General features: G+C 41.2%; 1 long non-coding RNA gene across 1 annotated transcript in view; it reads left to right on the top strand.

The window, feature by feature from the left end:
- Positions 1–1,807: 1,807 nt before the first annotated feature.
- Positions 1,808–20,641, top strand: part of LOC125451460 (uncharacterized) — a 56,592-nt gene continuing 37,758 nt past the window's right edge. Inside the window, exons 1-2 of the long non-coding RNA XR_009445803.1 lie at positions 1,808–1,863; positions 2,111–2,207. This is a non-coding gene — a long non-coding RNA (uncharacterized LOC125451460). The remainder of the gene's footprint in view (positions 1,864–2,110; positions 2,208–20,641) is intronic.

Raw genomic sequence — 20,641 nt, 5'->3', positions numbered from 1 at the left:
AAAAATGAGGAGGGAAACCTATAGAATGGAAACCTGCAGAAACCTATTAATTTTCAAAGGGCTATACAGATAAATGGAAGAAGGATGTTCCTGATGACTGGGGGGTTTAAAACAAGGAATCACAGTATATGTCGGCCATGTATGTCTGAGATAAGGAGAATTTACTTCATTCACATGGCCTGTGGATTTCTCTGCCACAGAAGTCAGTTGCAGCCAAAACATGGGATGTTTTCAAGAAAGAACTAGATATACTTCTTATGGCTAAAGGGATAAAAGAGTATGTGAGAAAGCAGGGATAGTAACCATTTCTGAAGAAGGGCCTAGGCCCAAAACATCAGCTTTCCTGCTCCTCTGATGCTGTTTGGCCTGCTGTGTTCATCCAGCTCTACACCTTGTGTAGAGAAAGCAGGAGCAGGTTACTGAGTTGGATGATCAGCCATTATCATATTGAATGGCAGAGCAAGCTCAATGGGCTGAATACCCTACTCTTGCTCCTGACTTCAGCGTTTCTATGTTTAGTGCTCTGGAGTATGAGGTTAAGAGGTTATTGGTGGGTAATAAGGAAATGGCAGAGGAAACAAACAAATATTTTGCTTGTGACTATACAAGAGAGGATACAAAAAATTGCAGTTATAATCATAAATCACTTGCCTGTAAGAGAGGAGCTTTGTGAACTTACAATGATGAGGGGAGCAATATGGAACAAAATGCAAAATGAAAAGTTTCTTATCACTTCTGTGATGAACTTAGTTCTATTTTAAACTTTGCCTCAAAAGCTCTCTCAGAAATATCCTTTGGTCCGTGATATGGATTTTTCCTGCTTGGGTGGGAGACAAAGGGATTGTTTCCAGGTTCTGAATTTATTTTCATTGGGCACAACTCATTCACTGAGCTTTTCATGCAAAATTGGTAAATTAGCTCATGACAGGATTCTTGTTTAACTAAAGTCAGTAGATGATTTTTGAAATGGTCAATAGGAAGCTTATCAGCTTGTAATAAGCAACAGGCTGTAATGATATGTAAGTGTCAGTTATTTCAATTTGAAGATGCCTTCTCACCAAACTTTTTAAATGTAAAAAATATTTATTGCAGCCGCATCACTACTGTGGTTGGGACAGGGATGCAGGGGAAACCTTCTATGAGCACTAATAACTAACTGTGTTTGCACCCAGACTGGCAAGGAAGTGTCTCTAGTAGACCTGCCTGGAGTGGTAGCACCGTCCATGTCCTGCCCCCAGCCTGCCACTGTGTGCACACCGCCAGGCATCTGAATGTTTCTGACTGACAGTCTGAACAACTCTTATGAAATAAGGGAAACTGTCATTTGTGTGGGTGCTGGCTCTAAAATGCCTCTTAATTCCCAGTCATTTGTGGCTGAGGGAAATTTCGGCTGTAATTAAGTAACAGCAGAAATGCTATTGTAAACTCAACAATCTGATATGAATGGTAGGTATTAAAAAGAATGACAGAATTCCAATGTGAAAGAAATGCACTACAGATAATGCAGAGTCAACAACCCTATTTTGGTTTAACGAAAAGCCTGAAAAGTGATGTAAATAAATCAACTGGGATGCTTTACTATGAAGGACTAGGTCTGCTGGCAACTTGTCTGTCTTAATTGCTATGAAACTGTTTATTAAGATATACAGTATCAACATCATGGTGACAAATGAATTGCAAGACCATAAAATCCAGTCTGTAATTAATTGATTGACAGTTGGTTGAATGTAAACTAAATTCCATAGTTCAATTGGCTCTAAGTCACAAAGTTTTTTAAGTTCATGAATTAAATTATATAAACTTCAGCAGACTGGAAATCAATGTATAATAATGCAAATCTGCAGTCTCAGACGAACATATTCTGTAAGCATATCGCAGTTTTAAATGTGTTTACTTGTATTGTTTGCAGATTAACTTTCAGGAAGGGAGCTGGCCTATTTGAACATGGCCATTTTAATTTTTCCAAAGTGTTCCACCAGCACGTAGACTGCTTGTTTCAAGATACCATAGCAAGTTTCTGGCTGTCATTCTCACACTAAACCATGCATTCTAATTGTAGGATAAATGGTCTTAATATCCACTTTAAATATGCAATTGCTTTTGATTCCAGAAATTAGGCCCGGGTCAGCTGCACAAAAACTTGTCTGTTGACAAAACAGAGCATCGTGGAATTTTGGATCTTCCCGGTTAAATTCTAACAACATGTGGTGAGTAGGTCTTAAATTATAAATATGTTTGCTGGAAATATTTGATGAAAGAAATTACATATCATAACATGAAATCATTTTACGACCCATTGGTTAAATTGTCACATAATTAAACTGAAGCGTAATTACCATTTGAGCAGAATTTTTCATATCTTTCAGATTGTAGCATACCGAGAAAGAAAATGTGCACTAATTTACTATTGCAGACTATTTTTAACGCTATTTAATGTAGACGGGCATTTTTGGATGTGAACTTTGTCCAAACAATTAGTTAACAACAAACTCCTGGCTTCAAAAGCGGAGTAACTATCCGTACTCAGTTTAAGCATAGCAAGATACACAGAGCAAGAGTACACAAGGATGAGGAAATAGACCAGAAATAGTGGCTTAGTTGATCCAGTACAAACATAATCAGTCCACAAAACACAAAACTGTCCTGGATATTGTGGCTTTATACCCAATGCCAGCTGATATTCGGTCTTGCATAAGTTGTAACAGGGTCAACATTTTGTCACATGATGTGTACTTAGCACTGAAAAGCTGGCAACAGCTGAAATGTAAAGTAGCAGTAGCCAAAAGATTGCCAAATCTAAGACCAAGGACAGCACATGACAGAAAGGCCACTCTCTTTAGCAGATCTTTCTGACATATCTTAGGTTGTTGTCTGAAGGAGAAATACTGGCAACAAAATTGAGCAAGAAGGCATCCTTAAGCCAGTCTTGTTCGCATGGTTGATCGTTGCTTCATACAAGTAATTTATATACTCTTGGAAGATCTTGAAGTACATCACTGCTTGAAATAAACTGACCAGAGATCCATTACGCAACTCCAGCCCTGTTTCTTTACTTCTTAGTGTTTGCCAGGTGCACAAAAGAGAATCTTTGAATTGAAATGTTTATTGCAATATAAAACATAAATCACAAAAAAGTGTACTTAAAAATGACGTTAATTGAAGCTGAAAAGTTTATGCATTGAACAAAAACTTCCACAAGAGGGTGGTGACGGCAGGGGAGAGCACCAGACGAGAAACTAGTCAGATTCTGTGGGCCCTTATGTACAGGGATTAGAATTTTTGGCAAGATGAGGGTTAGATCCAGCTGTAGGGAGGTGAGGGTGAGAACAGCACAGAGCTAGAGTGTAGGACTGGTAAGTTGTAACGTGTTCAGAGCCAAGGTCATATAAAGAACAACGTAAATCTCTGACTATAGCCAGAGATATGACACACTGGACAGCATCCCTGAAGTCAAAAGTCTACAGAAAAATGAATTCTCCATGTGTTAGGAAGAGATGTTGATCTGTTGATGTGGTTATTGGAAATGAGCAACAGGAACTCTACTGTCTTAACTCAGAATACCTGGTTGATTTGAGATCTGGAATTAAAGTCTTGATGATTTCCTAATAGACCTGGAATTTCAGTCATGTGACAGGGGGAGGATAGAATATCCCTCCATTGACTATCTACCTGCCAACAGATAGAAAGCTGGACGAACTAGGGGGAAGACTGGAGATGTCCAGTGAACCAGCAACCAATCTGGACTGAGAATGAGCAACTAGTTATCGTATTCCGGGACCTCCACAAGAGGAACATCTGAGCATAAGTCCAATTGGAAAATGCTGAGGAGAAGTATAGATGTTCAAAGAAGTCCACAGAGAATCTTTTAGATCCAGGCATGGATTTTGACCACAGCAGTGGCTGGCCAAGACAAAACAGAGTTTTTCTGAGTGTCAGTAAATGGTAGGAAAGAGCCTAGTCTCCATATCCCTGGTGAGGCTGATTAGCTGCATCATCCACCAAATCCCTCCTTCAAATCAACCAGGGACAGGCAGCTGAAGGATCATGTAACTGAAACAGTGAAGGAGGAAATATCTGAATGGAGTTGAGAAGGCTTAACACTGACCAACCCCAACTACCTTCCTTTAGTATGCACGATAACATCATCTGGATCCTGGGTAAAGATGAGCTGCTGGGATCAGGTCACACTCAGGAAAGTGACTGTCAGTGTAGTTGGGGCTATGAACCTCAGGCTGAAGAACAGTCAGAATAGATTGCTGTACAGTGAGCACAAATCCAAACCTTGCTGTCCCACCTCTAACATATGCCATGTGGCCATGCAAACCCAAGAGATATTCAAAATTGTAGTGGTGTGAAAACCTTGCTAGTGCATCCTCTAAGGGTTAAGTGGCTTTCTCCTCAAATGTAGATGTTGAACTGGCCTATTGTTTGCAGTGTTTCTTGGAACTCACTATGCCTACATTAAAAGGGGAGGAAATGATTTGTCCAAGGTGGAGAATAAAAGATTATGCAAGTTAAAAATGGTTTAGTGTCTTTTGGCAATGGGACAGCAACACAGGACTGCTTGTTCTCTCTCCACAGATGCTGCCTGACCTGCTGTGATCTTCAGCATTTGTTGTTTTCAGTTCAGATTCCAGAATCTGCAATAATTTGCTCCTAGCTGATTGGATTGATTGCTTACAGAGCTCTCCATGTTCCCAGATGAGTGATTAAACTTTTGTCAGAAGAAATCTACCATTTTCCCTTATATAGCCTAAGGAGCCTTATGTTCTCCAAAGTACCCTCCTCCCCTTGCACCTGCCACACTCCAGTTATGCAATGACACAAATGGAGGGATTGAGTCTAATGAAATTGTTTTGGAAAGCCATTAGTCATGATGCAGCGGCAGGAGTGGTGTTAAAGCATCCCTAGTGAGTAAGAAGGAAGTGTAGAGGACATGGGAGTTTGGGAGGATGAGTTGGGCGGACATAGTGAATTAAATAGTGCATAATAGTGTATAAGCCGTGATGAGAGGTACGTGTATTGGCAGAGTTAGAATGAGTGGTGATCCTGTGAAAGTGATGTACCGGAGAGAAAATGGTGGCTCCTACCCATGAGGAGGGGAAAAGATCATTAACCTTCTTCCTGCATTGTGTGTGATGTTTTACACAAGACACTGAACTGGCCTGAGCCGCTACCTCAGGCCAGGCTGGGTCTGTCTGCTAGGATGGCTTCCTTTGGCGGTCTGCTGAAAGATCATCCTTTTCACTACGTCTTGTGCCTGCACTTTCAGGTTCCTGTTAGTAAAATGTGGATGAGCTTTTCTTTGTGAGCACTGTATTAAGTAATAACATTGAAGCACCAGATTGTGAGGGACAGTTCCTGGCTTGCAGCACCTGAAATGCTGCAGGATTAGATTTAAACATGATGGCAGTGGCACGAACATCACAACATCCTGGCTTTTGCCTCTGTTACTGTATGATTCCATGAGATTGTGCGAAAGAAGCTTAGTTGCATAATCAGTGGGTTGAAGAGCAGAAGTCTGTGTGGGATAGCTATGGCTGTGCGCCTGTGATTTCAAACTCCAAGAATCTTCTAGATAGATGGAATTGACAAAAGACACATAGGTATGTGAGACTGGGGGAGACAGATCTGTCTAGGAATTTGTTTATGCTTGTTTTTAATTACATTTGTAAAATATAACTGCATGTTGCTTCCTACCACATTATTTATGGATGAGATATATAATCTAGACTACATAAATTGTATTAGGCAACAAAAACAAATTAATAACTTTACACTAACTTTGGTTCTTTGGATTACAACACTTACCACTTATCTACATGGGTCATGGTAGACCAGTTGCCTTGAATCTCATCTGAGAAAGCATAATGCCGATAAAATGGGAAAATACACTTTGATGTTTTTCATTTGCTCACTCTCCTGAATGTTCATACGAGTGTCCGCTGTTGCTTTCACTGTGCTATGTGACATGAACTTGTAGGTTCAGTTTGGCCTCTTTTCAAACGTAACTGGTAGATACAGGCTATTAAAAAACAAGGAAGCTGGCAGGATCCTGCCAGCCAATATTCCGAGTTGTACACATGTTTCACCTTGAATAGATTTAAACACTATTTTATTTAACTTTTTGAGTTCACCTAATTATAAAACATCACAATTAATAGTTTGAATTTTGCATGTTTCTTTCTTAAATATGGTTACAGTTACATTTCTTTTCTGTTCTGGACAATTCATTGGAGTCTGAATGATGATAACTTTCAGTTGATCTCATGAAAAATCATGTGTATTTTTTAAAATTTGTATAATTTATTCAAGATAAATAGTAAGTGCTGTGATCTAAAAATCCAAAGCTGGTGTAAGGCTATCAGTTTATTTTTATTGCCTAACATAATTTCAGTGATATTAATAGCTAGATTATAGCCTAGATCAAGTATCTTGTTCATAGATAATGTGGTAGGAAGCAGCATGCAGTTATAGTTTTCAAATATAATTAAAAACAAGCACAAACAAATTCCTAGACTGACTTGTCTCCCCCAGTCTCACATATCCATATGTCTTCTGTCAATTCCATCTATGTATGAGATTTTTGAAGTTTGAGAACACAGACACACAGCCATAGCTATAGGTAACAGATCATGACGAAATCTCCACAAAAGCTTTTGGGCCCTAATTCAGCCTTCTAGTCTGAATCAGAAAAAATATGGAGCTGCTCCAGCATTCCTTCTGAACAATCAGGTGGCCATCAGAACATTCCTTACAAACACCATATGCCTTTTGCCTAAATATAAGTACCATTGCTCTGTAATTTGGGATTGAGTCTATGCTTCTTCATTAAGGCAAGCTTAGGTTCCAGCATAACAGTCCCACCAAAATTTCAGGCGAATAACTTATTCTTTGCTTGTATTGCTTAAAACCACCCGCAATCTTATCCATCCCATCTTTTGTGGAAAATTTCAATTCATTTAACTCACCCCTCATCAAAGGAATCTCTTCTGCTCACAATTTTTTAAATATCCTTGAACAATTGCTGATGTTAGATCCCTAAACTAGAAGTGGTAGCTTTGCAATGTGTATCTTTATATAGCTAGTTTTATCTTTGATCTCATGTTTCTTTCACTGCCTTTTAGATGTCGTTCCTTAGAAAGGCCAGCTCCATGAACATGTGTTAGGTCCAAGTCTTCATTCTATAAATGACCAAGGATCAAGTTATATCATTAGCCTCTTGGCTTTCAACCCATTTCTTTGCAAATATTGAACTTGCCATGATTGAAATAGGCAGCAGGTGTATTGATAAATGATGTAAATGGAGTGCATTGTAGAGTAGTAGAAGCTGTAGTGGACATTGTAAAGCAACTCTCTGAAGACCAATTGTGTGAAGTTGGGTAAACACAAAGAGAACAAAAATACAAGTATCAGAATTGTGCGAATGAAAGAAAGAATTACTTTACCTGAAGGAAGAATCAGGAGAAATCGCATTGAATGAAAATGTTTTCTGATTTTTCTTTTGTCAAGGCAAAGGATATTAGCAGTGGAAAATGCCATCTCAGGCAGCATCTTGCATCTATTTTTGGAAGCCCTTGAAATGTCTCCATTTCTCATAATGGGCCAGTGTACTCCTCATGGTTTAGAATGTATCATCAGTGCATGGAAGCTTTGGCAGTAAAAACGTTGTGTTTTTGACTTGTATTGCTTCACTACCATTAGTCACTTCTGGCTTAAACCTTACATATAGTGATTCATAGGCTCAGATGCTATTGAGAAATATTTGCATTCACATATGTCAGCAAAAAAAAACAATTGTATAGATAAAAGACAAGGGCAACATGTCAGAACTTTGACCCAATGTAGTCAGAATTGTAAGCAAAGTATTTTCAATCACATATTCCAAAGTCTGCAAACTGATAATATGGTTGAACTTTTCCTGAGGGTATCTGTTCGTAAACAGTAAGGGCTCAAAATTCTCTAGGGCAATTTGATCTGCAAAGCAGTACTTACACATGCTGAGCCACTCAGTTCTTGACCTTGGCATAAAATTATGTGCTACGTTATTTGCAAATTTGCTGGTGCTGTAAACAACATGTAACGGGGGATACTGTGTTGACTCAGGAGGCTAGAAATGCATGTGCACTTTTTGAAGAGAGAAGAATGGCCTAAGATTTCAAAAGCAGAATGGGAGAGGAGGAAATAAGTAATCAGAAATTTGCAGGACTCAGCTGATTGGTATATAACTACAATAGACAGGCCATAGAATAACGGCAAGAACGACCTCAGGCCAATGCAGGTAGGTTTGGAGGCAGGGATAACAAAAACAATTCGTCTGTTTTCTTGATGTCTTCCTGCCTCCTTCCAACTTTTCCCGAGCAGCCTAGTAAAGAAGTTGGAAAGCCCCTGACTGAGATCATTGAGGGAGCAGTTAAGAAGAAATACCTCTTCCACTCAGTGTAGGAACAGTCTTACACTGATGACTCCAAAGTTGGAGGGGTTGTCTTAGTGAAACTGACAAGCTATGAAGCTACATGGAAGACCCCCATAGCCAAATGAGAGTCACCGTTTGACAGGTAAGCGGCAACTCCCTAGTGTACATGGGCAACCTGCATCACTGCTCATCACGTTGAATGAGTTTTGGGCACTATTGTTCATTTTGAGACAGATTTGCTGTCAACATCCTCTTTTGGGATAGGGCTGGGCAGGGCTTGTTTGGTTTAGTGTGGTGGAGGATAGCACTTGCTAATGAGAAGCTGCTCTTGCCTCAAACAAAATGTAGTTTATTGCATGGTGGCAACTAGGTACAAGTTACATTAATATGATAGACATTGTTACACTGGCTATGAGGAAGACCTAGATAGCCTCACTTCTTTAAAATCCTAAGGAGCCCTCCTACCAAGCCCATATGACATCATTATAATGGATGCTACTTATGGCACTCCTCAGAATGATCCCTTTCAGTCCCTGACACTCATACAACACTTGGAAGGCATTTCACCTGAACTAAATTTCATACTTTCAGGTGCACGTCGTAGCTACTATCTTTCAGAGTGGCATGAGATAAATGTATCCAGCTGCACCATGCCATTTTCTGTGACTATAGGGTGGGGCACTTGTGTTCCAACTGCAGAAGGAGGGACACCAGCAGCAGCAGCAGCATTATAACCAGCACCCTTCTCCAGATCCACATCTCCACAGTGCAGAGGGTATAAACACTGGGATGAATTTAGAAGGTTAAATCTTCACCAGAGAGCCAGCAGGCAGAGGCCCAGCTATCCCACAGGAAGTTAGGCTCCTAAGGCAGGTCTTTACTGCTTATCTTCACCCCTAACCTGCAAAACATTCTTCCCAATACATGACACAATAGTGAGAGTGACTGACAAAGTCTACCTGACAGTAGCAATCTGCTCACTGGCTTCCACACACCCATCCACCTTCCACTAAGTTTGTCCTCTATTCTAAAGGAATAGAAAGCAGGGAGCTGTGAGTGTTAGTAGTAGCTGCTATTCAGGGGAGCCAGGATAATATTTGGCCCACTTGCCTCTAAACCCTTCTTATTCATATACCTATCCAGTTGCCTTTTAAATGCTGTAATTGTGCCAGTCTCCACCACTTCCTCTGGTAGCATATCCCATACATGCACTACCCTTGCGGCCAGATACCGGCTGAACTGCACTGAGGTCATCCAATGGGATCCAGAATGATGATGTCGATGAGAAGTTATTTCTTTGGTGCAGATATAGCTGCCTTGGTGCGGCAGTGCTCGGAATGCCAACAAGGCCAGCAGCTCCCCGACATTTGTGAGAATAGCCGGGTGAATCCTGGTCTCAGTTACACATCAACTATGCAGGCTTCTTTATGCGCTCAATTTTATCAGAATTGTTTTACTCATGGTGTGAGCAGGCCATTCAGCCCATTAACCCTCCAAAGATAACCTCATCCATCCACCTACCCTATCCTTGTAACTCTGCATTTCCCATTGTTAATCCACCCAGCCTGTACAATTTTGGACTGTGGGAAGCAACTGGAGCACCCAGAGAAAACCCAAATAGACATGTGCAAACTCCACAAAGATAGTCTTCTTAGTCATTGTGGACATTCACTCAAAATGGCTAGAATGTGCATAGAGTTTATTCATCAAACATTGGTATGATGATAGAAAAGCTATATGCATCGTTTGCAAAAACATGGACTCCCAGAAATGTTGGTCACAGATAGAAGGCCATGATTTACCAGCAGGGAGTTTGGGTATTTCCTAAAGTTAAAAGCTATTCACTCTTCATATGAGAACAGCTCTATACCATCTATCATCTAATGATGGCAGAAAAAAAGCAGATCAAACTTTGAAAACAGGCTTAAACAGCCTACAGATTCACTAGACACCAAACTGTCTCAGTTCCTATTTGATTAAAGGACCACCCCTCATGCAACCATAGCGATAGCTCCAACGGAGAAGGCTCCACACCAGGTTATATCCGATCTTGATAGATTTGGGGGGGGGAAGGCTTGGGGTGGAGTGTTTGCTTTATAATTGGAGATATTGAATACAAAAAAGCAAATTGTGTCAAACCTTTGCAAATCGCTGCTTGAGTATGAACTGGAGTATGCACACAGCATTACACTGCAGGAAAAATGTCAAGAGCTTGAACAGAGTTCAGATGAGGTGACCAATGTCTGTTACTTTTCTTCCTCATCAGAGTCATCATTGTGCAATTGAAATTTCAAATGCTACACTACACCCAGAGTGGGTGGGATGAATGTTTTCTTTCTCTACTTCTGAGTAATGCAAAGCCCTTCAAGCAACAATTACATTAGTCAGGCGCAGTATAGGTTAAAGACATCTGTTCTTATCATATAATTATATATGTGGAATGCATACATTGCTTAGCTATGTGGAGTACAAATCCTGGCCATAAGAAATCTTGACCATATTATTGGCCATTACAGATTGATTGTATGCATTGGTATGAAGCAAACTTAAGTTCAGATGAGTTTTAAGAGTGTCATCTGTGAGCTACAATTCAGAAGGACAGGAAAAGTCTCATGGGCTTTGACACATCAGTTGGGATGATAAAGTGAGATTAGTGGTAATAAGATAGTCAATGTTAAGAGAAAGAAAATTTAAACGGCAGGATGAGAATCTTGCCAATAAACTGCAAGAGACCAACTTGTATACATTAACACTTTAATAGTAATTAACGTCACCTCAATTTTTAAGCATATTCCCATTCTCCTAATTACTGAAGAGAAGCTAAACAGGTACAGTTCCCAAATTAAGGTCACAGTGAATACCTGGCAGCTCCACTTGCCAGGCCTCTATTTTAGGTAGCAGTCACCAACATCTCAGGAAACACTCCATCGGCAGCGACCATCCACACACCCCTATTCATGACTGTTGACATTAAACATGCACCAGTTTCATCACAGCACATCTCCAACTAATTTAAAACCAATTCTGAATTTTCTGCATTCAGTGCTGCACTTCGGATGGCACCAGCACCTTTCATTGTAATGCCTCCGTCAGGATTCAGGCACCCTCTCATGGATTGGACCAGGGTTGTTCTCCTTGCTTGTTCTCTTAACACTCACTCACTTTGTACTGGAATGTTCATGCTTTTTCTACCTTGCCTTGCCATGAAGTTTTGTACTTTGACCCCATAGCCAACAATCACCACCATTCTGGCATCAACAGGGGAGCAGCGCAGCAAAATGATTAGTATGGCTAAGTTCTAGGTCCCAAGCTCAGAGCATAATTTTGAGAGATTAAGTTATAATTCAAAAGAGGTTTGTGGGGACTCAGTACCATAGGCTGGGCAGGGAGTGCAAAGAATAAAGGAACCTGGAGATTTGGGGAAGCCGTTTGATTTCAAGCTGGATACTCACCGTGCCAAGAGTGACCGGGATTTCTTTCTATACTGACGTAAATCCTAAATGTGCGGTAGAATAGGAAAATGGATGCAACCATCCCCAGAGTGGGTGACTTTTTTACAGTCTGAGCACAGAGGTTTCTACTTCTATGGGATGTGAGGCCCTTCAAGGGGCAGTTACATACTTTCACAGTACAGGTTGAAGTTGTCAATATACATTGTATCCTGCATATGAAATGCATGATGTGTGTGATTCTATGGGATATGAATCCTGCTCACAAACATTATGTAGGCAGAGGATATTGCCAGTTAGGCATGGATGGAAATCACCAAAGAAGTAAACAACAAAAATGTGTCCCCTCCATCCTGTAAACCAGAAACCAAGAGGATTGAGAATCTCAGATGGGCTTGACAGATGGGTGGCACAGCACAAGTGCCAAGTCCCACACCAGGCAGCACTGTACTGCATAGTACATCTCAGAAAAACACACCTTTCAATTTGAAGAATTTCTGCCTCTGCAGGCTCCTCACATCGCCACCCGATCGGCCAAGATTCACAGTTTCCCTCAGCCTTTTCCATTCTTTGCAATCACCATGTACAAATATTATCCTCGCTCCTCTGAATAGCAGCTACTACTAACACTCACATCTCCCTGCTTTCTATTCTTTTAGAATAGAGGACAAACTTGGTGGAAGTGTATGGATGTGTGGAAGCCAGTGAGCGTATTTCTACTGTCAGATAGACTTTGTCAGTCACAAATGGAACTAGATTTATATAAGATATCTGGTCAGCATGGACCGAAGGATCTGTTTCTCTGCTGAATATCTCTATGACTCCATGATCTTTGCTCAGGACAATCACCCTTGTTCTCATTAATAATTTACCATCTACTACTGCGACCTAGTTTCTTTGGCCCCAAGTTTTCATATCTGATTGTGACAACACTTTGATTTCCCCCATCACCACTTGCTATTTTAGTTTTGCCAGGACTAGATCTTTCTGCGTCCGAAGTCCAAAGTCAACTGTGACTGGAAGTGTGTCCAGAAAATTTAAAACCATTACAGAGTCTTCCGGTGACGATACCACCGATGGTGTATCTGCCAGCGGGAGGCAACTCAATGCAGCCGCATTTGCTACTTGGCATCCTGGACAATGTTCTTTTAATTTTGCATACTTAGTATTAGAGACAAATGCTAAATTTGGCCTAAAGCTATGGGTGGCACGGCCTCGTCCTCTTAAGTAGAACTAGCAAAGGTCTGTTATTATTGGAGATTTACATCTGTAAAGGTGTTGGTAGAAAATCCTGATTCCAAATATGACAGCCAAACCTTCCTTTGCTATCTGGGCAAATTTACACCATGTCAGCCAAAGTCCTGGATCCATACCCTTTTGGGTGCTCTTCTCCATTAGGCCACCTATGAGCTAATACTACCCCAATGTTGAAAGGGGAGGCATCACATGTCAATACCAGATCTCCCTAATGATCATTGTATGCCAACACCTTAGAGGATGATAACTGTTTTTTTATTTCTCTAAGGGCTTTGCTTGATTATGTGATCATTTCCAAGGCTGAGCCTATTTTTAAGAGTTGAGGCAAAGGTGCCAGGATGGAGGCTATGTTATGCATGACCTTTCCATAATAATCACCAACCCGAGGAAAGACTCAAGCTCCCGTATTGACATGAGAGCCAGGGCACCTTTGATTGCCCTCACTTTATCGACCAATGGGTGTAACCCAGTTTTTCGACTCCAAAGTGCAAGTAGGTCACATGAGCTACCTGGAACATACACTTTTCCCTTCTAAGGATATGCCTCCCTTGGAGAAATACCTAAGAACTATATCCAAGTTCTCTAATTGCTCCTTATTGGTCATCCCTATTATCAGCACATCACCCAGATAAACAGCAACCTGGGATAGACCTTATAAAATGTGCTCCATCATCTGCTAAAAATTGCACATTTGGACCACACCCCAAATGGCAGTCTCATGTTTTGGTACAAATCCTTATTGGTATTAATTGCAGCATAACTCTGGGAATCCTCATCTAACCCCAACTGCAAACACACATGCGTCATGTACAGCTTCATGAAGGACAGCGACCCCTCGCCCTGCCAGCTTTGTGTATAAATCCCCTATATGCAAGATTGGGTATTTATCCAGCTGTGTAAATTAGTTTACTGTTGTTTAAGTTCCCCACAAAGGTGAACTAACCGATTAGGCTTCGTGATTGGTACAACTGGCGTTGCCCATTCTCCCATTATCTCTGCACCAGAACCTTGACTGGGTTTGATGATTCCTTTACTTTCTGGCCTTCTGATTTCTTCCTCCACATTTATCGTGGCACTGGGTGGGCCTTGCTGAATTGTGGAATTGCTTCCTGGCCAACATGCAAGGTGGCCTTGTCTCCTTTAATAGTGAGAGTCACAGAAATATACAGTATGGAAACTGACTCTTTGGTCCAACTCCTCCATGATGACCAGATTTCCTAAATTAATCCAGTCCCAGTTGCCAGCATTTGGCACATATCCTTATAAATCCCTCTTATTCATGTACACATCCAGATGTCTTTTCAATGTTGTCATTGTACTCGCGTCCACTTCTTCTGGCAGTTCATTCCATACATACACTACCCTCTCCACAAAAATGTTGCACTCCGGTCCCTTATAAATCTTTTCCCTCTCACTTTCAACCTATGCCTTCTAGTTTTGTACTCCCCTACCCTGAGGAAAAGACCTTGACTATCTACACTATCCATACCCCTTATAATTTTATAAACTTCTACAAGGTTGCCCCACAACCTCCAATGTTCCAGGGAAAACAGCCCCAGACTATTCAGCCCCCCTGTTTGGCTCAAACACTCTAACCCTAGCAATATCCTTGTAAATCTTTTCTGAACCTTTTCAAGTTTCACAACATCTTTCTGGCAGCAAGATGTTCAGAACTGAAAGCAGCGTTCCAAAAGTGGCATGACCAATGTCCTGTACAGCCGCAACATGACCTCCCAATTCCCATACACAATGTGCTGACCAATAAAGGGAAATGTATCAAACACCTTCTTCACTACCTTGTCTAACTTCAAGGAACTAAGAACCTGCACACTGAGGCCTCTTTGTTCAGCAATTCTCCCCAGGACCTTAGCATTAAGTGTACAAGTCCTGCTTTGCTTTGCCTTACCAAAACGTAGCACCTTATATTTATCTAGGTTAAACTCCAGTCCCAGACTTTCCTGATAAAGAACCGGGTATTTAATGTAGGACTTCACTCAGGCAGCTATTTTCTAATCAAAAAAGTTTCAGCTGGTCTGGGTGAAGCTTTCTCAAAAAATTTCGCCCTATAAAGCTTGGACCGAACCTTTTACTACACTCAGTGGTAACTGAACCAACTGCTTCTCATAAGAGCCTGGAACTGAAGTTGTATCCTTAGTCTGTAAAGGTTCCCTCAGAATCAGCTCTCAAAAAGAACAGGATATCTGAAACAGAGATAATGGGAACTGCAGATGCTGGAGAATCCAAGATAATAAAATGTGAGGCTGGATGAACACAGCAGGCCCAGCAGCATCTCAGGAGCACAAAAGCTGACGTTTCAGGCCTAGACCCTTCATCAGAGAGGGGGATGGGGTGAGGGTTCTGGAATAAATAGGGAGAGAGGGGGAGGCGGACCGAAGATGGAGAGAAAAGAAGATAGGTGGAGAGAGTATAGGTGGGGAGGTAGGGAGGGGATAGGTCAGTCCAGGGAAGACGGACAGGTCAAGGAGGTGGGATGAGGTTAGTAGGTAGGAGATGGGGGTGCAGCTTGGGGTGGGAGGAAGGGATGGGTGAGGGGAAGAACAGGTTGGGGAGGCAGAGACAGGTTGGACTGGTTTTGGGATGCAGTGGGTGGAGGGGAAGAGCTGGGCTGGTTGTGTGGTGCAGTGGGGGGAGGGGACGAACTGGGCTGGTTTAGGGATGCGGTGGGGGAAGGGGAGATTTTGAAGCTGGTGAAGTCCACATTGATATCATTAGGCTGCAGGGTTCCCAAGCGGAATATGAATTGCTGTTCCTGCAACCTTCGGGCTGAAACGCCTATTTTTAGCTGTCAGCCAGGGGTCCCTGATTGGACCAGATTAACAGCTCCAATCGGGGAACTCATACTCCATGAGGCCCACTTGACTGACCTCGTTATAATAAACAACAGAATTCTGGTCAGAATCTCCTCTAAGAAATGTGGACATCATTGGTGGAGTAAAAACCAGAAGAGGATGATGAATGGTGACATGTGAGAGATTATTACTCTTTGGAAAATCCCGCCCACTAAGATAATTCACCCGTTGGGTCTGAAGTCAATCAGGGGCTGACTGATTGAAAGACAGGGCATGAATAATCAGACTTTAGGCAGTATTAGTTAAAGTGAACTGATGATCAGCTGAAACTATGGATACCTTTTTTTTAAAATTAAATTTATTGTTTCATTTGTCCAAACAACCAGGACATATGAAAGCTATTAAAACACAGCACATAAAACATAGCTATTTCATGTACGGCTGACTGTTACCTTACATTTTTTTTCAGTCCTATGTTTTGAGGTAAGGGAAATGTTTTCTCGATGATTTTCATTAAGTCTCGTGTTTGCACTGCAATTGTTTCCACAAAGTAATAAATGTATGAAATCAGGCATCACACACTCTGAGGAGTTCTGCAGTACTCATATCCATTCTCAGAAATTTCTAGACCACCACGTTTGCTGACTATATCCTGCTGAACAGCAACTGAACATTGGATATCTCTACAACAGAGGTAAACAGCTTCAGAGTTTTCAACTTTTTGGGCAGCGTCAGTGGTTTCAAAGCTTTTGCTCTTTTTTTTCAGTTTGTCATACACTGATATGACAGGATCTATGCTGCTGCTATACTGCAGATGAACTTGGAAGCATTTTGTTTATTTATTTCCTCGTTTGAAAGCTGACTCAAATCTGGCATACAAGACAAGGAAATAAACACTCAAAACAAGTACAATTACATTGCTGTCAATTCTGCTTTTGTAATGCAATGTTATAAATTATGCTATGTACAATTAAATATGAAAGTATTGAACAGTATACATTTCTAATGCGATAACTTTATAAATACATCAAAAAGGAAACAAAAGTACTCTTTTGTCTGAACATTGTACAGCAGTTTTCAGTTCAATACAAGTATTCTTAATTTTTTTCAAAACTATACAATTATCACCATGGTCAGCACAAAACCAAAATATTAGTTTCAATGAAAATATGCTGCATAGTTGTACTAATCTTGTAGGACTTATATACTTACTTGTGACTGCAAATATATACTTGTACACATCTATGTGGCAGCATTTTGATTGTCATATCGATGCATCAGCAGAATAATTTTCTCTAATAATTATACAACAGCCATATGACAATGGAAGAATTCAAGTGTACGTTTAAAAAAACACCCATATAGTGACAATAGGTTGAAATTTGCAGTCAGCACTGTCATCTGTTAGATGCACACATACCCATGGATTTTTTAAACTTGATTTGATTTGGTTTATTATAGTCACATGTACATAACTACCGTGAAATCTTTGCAAGCAGTGGAGGCAGATCATAGCAAGCAAGGATATACAGATCTTGGGGTACTTAGATGGAACGAGGCATACAGATTACACTGCACAGGAGGTGCATGAAGCATGATCAACACTAACAAGATCCACATTATTTGAAGTTAGATAGTCCATTCATCACTCTAATAACTGCAGGGAAGAAGCTGTACTTCAATCTGTTGGTGCGTATGTTCAAGCTTACATATCTTCTCCCTGATGGAAGAGGTTGTGGGAGAGCATTACTGGGATGGGAGAGCTCTTTAATGATAGCCTTTCTGTGGCAACAAGATTTGTAAAAGGAGCTCATGGATGGGAGGTTGGTTTCAGCGATGGTCTGTGCACTCAACCTTCTGTAGTTTCTCTTGGGCCTGGGCAGAACAGTTGCTGTTCTGCACCGGATAGTATGGTGCATCTGTAAAAATTGATTAGGGTCCTTATGGATATGCCGAATTTCCTAAGCAGCCTGCGAAAGAAATTGCGCCTACGTGGGACAACCAGGACAGGTTGTCAGTTATCATTGCTCCTAGGAACTTGATGCTCTCAACCCTCTCAACCTCCACTCCATTGATATATAAATGAGGGCGTGTTCTCCCCCTTTCTTCCTGAAGTCCATAATCAATTCTTTTCTTTTGCCGACGTTCAGCAGAGGGTATTATCATTGCACCACGACACCAAGCCCTCAATCTCCTTCCTGTATTATGACTTATCATTGTTTAATATCCAGCCTACCACAATGGTGTCATCAGCTACACAGTCGTGGATGTACAGGGAGTACAGTGGGGAGCTGGGAATGCATCCTTTGGTGGGGAGGGGTGATCCAGTGTTCAGGGTTAGTGTGGAGGAGATGCGGTTGTCTATCTTCACTGACTGCAGTCTGTGGGTCAAAAAGCTGAGGATCCAGTTACAGAGGGAGAAGCCGAGACCTACATCTGAGTTTTGAGTCTGGAGGGGATTATGGTGGTGAAGACAGAGCTGTATTCAATGAGTAAGAGTCTTTCATAGGTGTTCTTCTTGTTCATAAGTTCCAGAGATGTTCGCAGGGGTAGGGAAATGGTGTCCACTGTAGACCTGTATGCTGGTAGGAAGATTGCAGGGGATCGAGGCAGGTTGGGAGGCTAGAGTTAATTTGGGCCATGACCAGCTTCTTGAAACCCTTCATGATTATAGAGGTCAGAGCCACAAGGCAGTAGACATTAAGATACGTTGCATGTGCTCTCTTTGGTACTGGGATGATGGTGGTCTTCTAGAAGCATGTGGGACTTATGCTTGTCGGACGGAAAAGTTGAAGATGTCAGTGAATGACTGCACCAGCTGGTCCGTACAGGATGTAAGTGCACGGTCATGAACTTGTCCAGACCCATCACTTTCCTCGAGTTCGTTCTCAGGAAGACCAACCTGATGTCTGCAGTAGTGATGAAGGAAACAGATTTCTACGGGCTTTAACACTAGGGACTCCCATCAACCAACTATCAAAAATGCACAGTGCACTGTTTCAAGAGTTTGATATCTCTGTGAACAGGGCAAAGCAAATTTCTCATCAACCAAACCTGGTGAAGAATTGTTCATCAACTTCACAAGTACTGAATCAAAATGTGTCAAAATATTAAATTCATAGATTAACTAAGTAAAGGAAGATTAATAAAGAAAATGAAGGATAGATTGGATTAAGAAAGAGGATTAAACAATGATAGGGACATTACTTGAAAAAGTGTCAACTATCATTTTCTTATATAATAACAAAAATCTGTAGGTACAATGCTCTATAATTCTCAAAGTCAAAAATCACACAACACCAAGTTATAATCTAATAGATTTATTTGAAAACACAAACTTTCAGAATCTTGCTCCTTCTTCAGGTCAGCATGAGAGAGGTGGCATCATACACAGATTTTGTACGTAAAAGATCAAAGGTTCACAGAACTGATGCAATCATATTGAACAAACATAAGATGTCTGTTAAATCTTTAATTGGTTCAGAGGGAAATGCAGGTTTTGTTTGATTAACACTTCAATCCCAGAATTTATTTCAAGTCACTACCCTGAGATAACTCAAGGTTTTACCAGAAATCTCATCTCAAGTCAGACATGTGAGGCTTTATTCGGAATCGGTCTGTGTTTTAACTTGGAGTCAGACTGGTTTTTGTTTCCAAAGTAGGAATTTTAAAAATGCCACATTGACTGTCTACACGTTGTCTGCTGTTTGAATAAAATAGAATATATCTGCAATTGCAAATTCACCCATGGATATGTGTGTGTGTGTGTGTGTGTGTGTGTGTGTTTGTATGTATGCGTGTATGTGACTGTGTGTGTGAGGGTGTGTTGTGTGATTGGGTCACCTGTAGTGCCACGTGAAACCAAGATCCTGCTTGAGGCCATCCTCATGGGTACTGAACTTGGCTATCAGCCTCTGCTCGGCGACTCTGTGTTGTTGTGTATCCCGAAATCCATCTTAGAGGACATGTACTGAAGATTGGAGGCCAAATGTCCTTGGCCACCGAAGTGTTCCCTCACTGAGAGGGAACATTCCTATCTGGCAATTCTTGCATGGTGTCCATTCTTCTGTTGTCATCGTGTTTGTGTGATTTTGCCAATATACCATGCCTTGGGGTATCCTTGCCCACAGCATATGAAATAGACAATGTTAGCCAAGTCAAATGAGTATCTGCCGTGCACGTTCCCAGGTGTGATGGTAGTGTCCGTGTTGATGATTTGACATATCTTGCAGAGGTTGCTATGACAGGGTTGTATAGCATGTAGTCTGTGTCCTAAAGGTTGGGTAGTTTGCTGCAAACAATGGTCTGATACAGTTTGGCAGTTGTTTGAAGGAGAGAAGTGGAGGCGTAGGGGAGATCTTGGTGAGGTGCTTATCTTCGTCGATAATGTGTTGAAGGCTACGAAGAACGTGGCATAGTTTCTCCACTCTCAGGAAGTACTGGATGATGAAGGGTACCTTATCGGTCGTATTCCATATCTGTCTTTCAAGGAGGTCATTATGGTTTTTCGCTGTGGCACGTCGTAACTGGCGATTGATGAGTTGAGCATCATATCCTGTTCTTATGAGGGTGTCATTCAACACCTTCAGGTGTCCACTGCATTCCTTCTTATCTGAACAGATCCTGTGCATGTGTGGGGTTTGCTTTTAGGAGGTGGCTGCTTTTATTTTGTTTAGGGTGGAAGCTAGAAAAGTGCAACATCATGAGGT

The sequence above is a fragment of the Stegostoma tigrinum genome, chromosome 5 (assembly GCF_030684315.1).
Source record: "Stegostoma tigrinum isolate sSteTig4 chromosome 5, sSteTig4.hap1, whole genome shotgun sequence".
NCBI lineage: Eukaryota > Metazoa > Chordata > Chondrichthyes > Orectolobiformes > Stegostomatidae > Stegostoma > Stegostoma tigrinum.
Note: the sequence above shows the minus strand (reverse complement) of the source record. Positions and strands in the feature narration are given on the sequence as shown.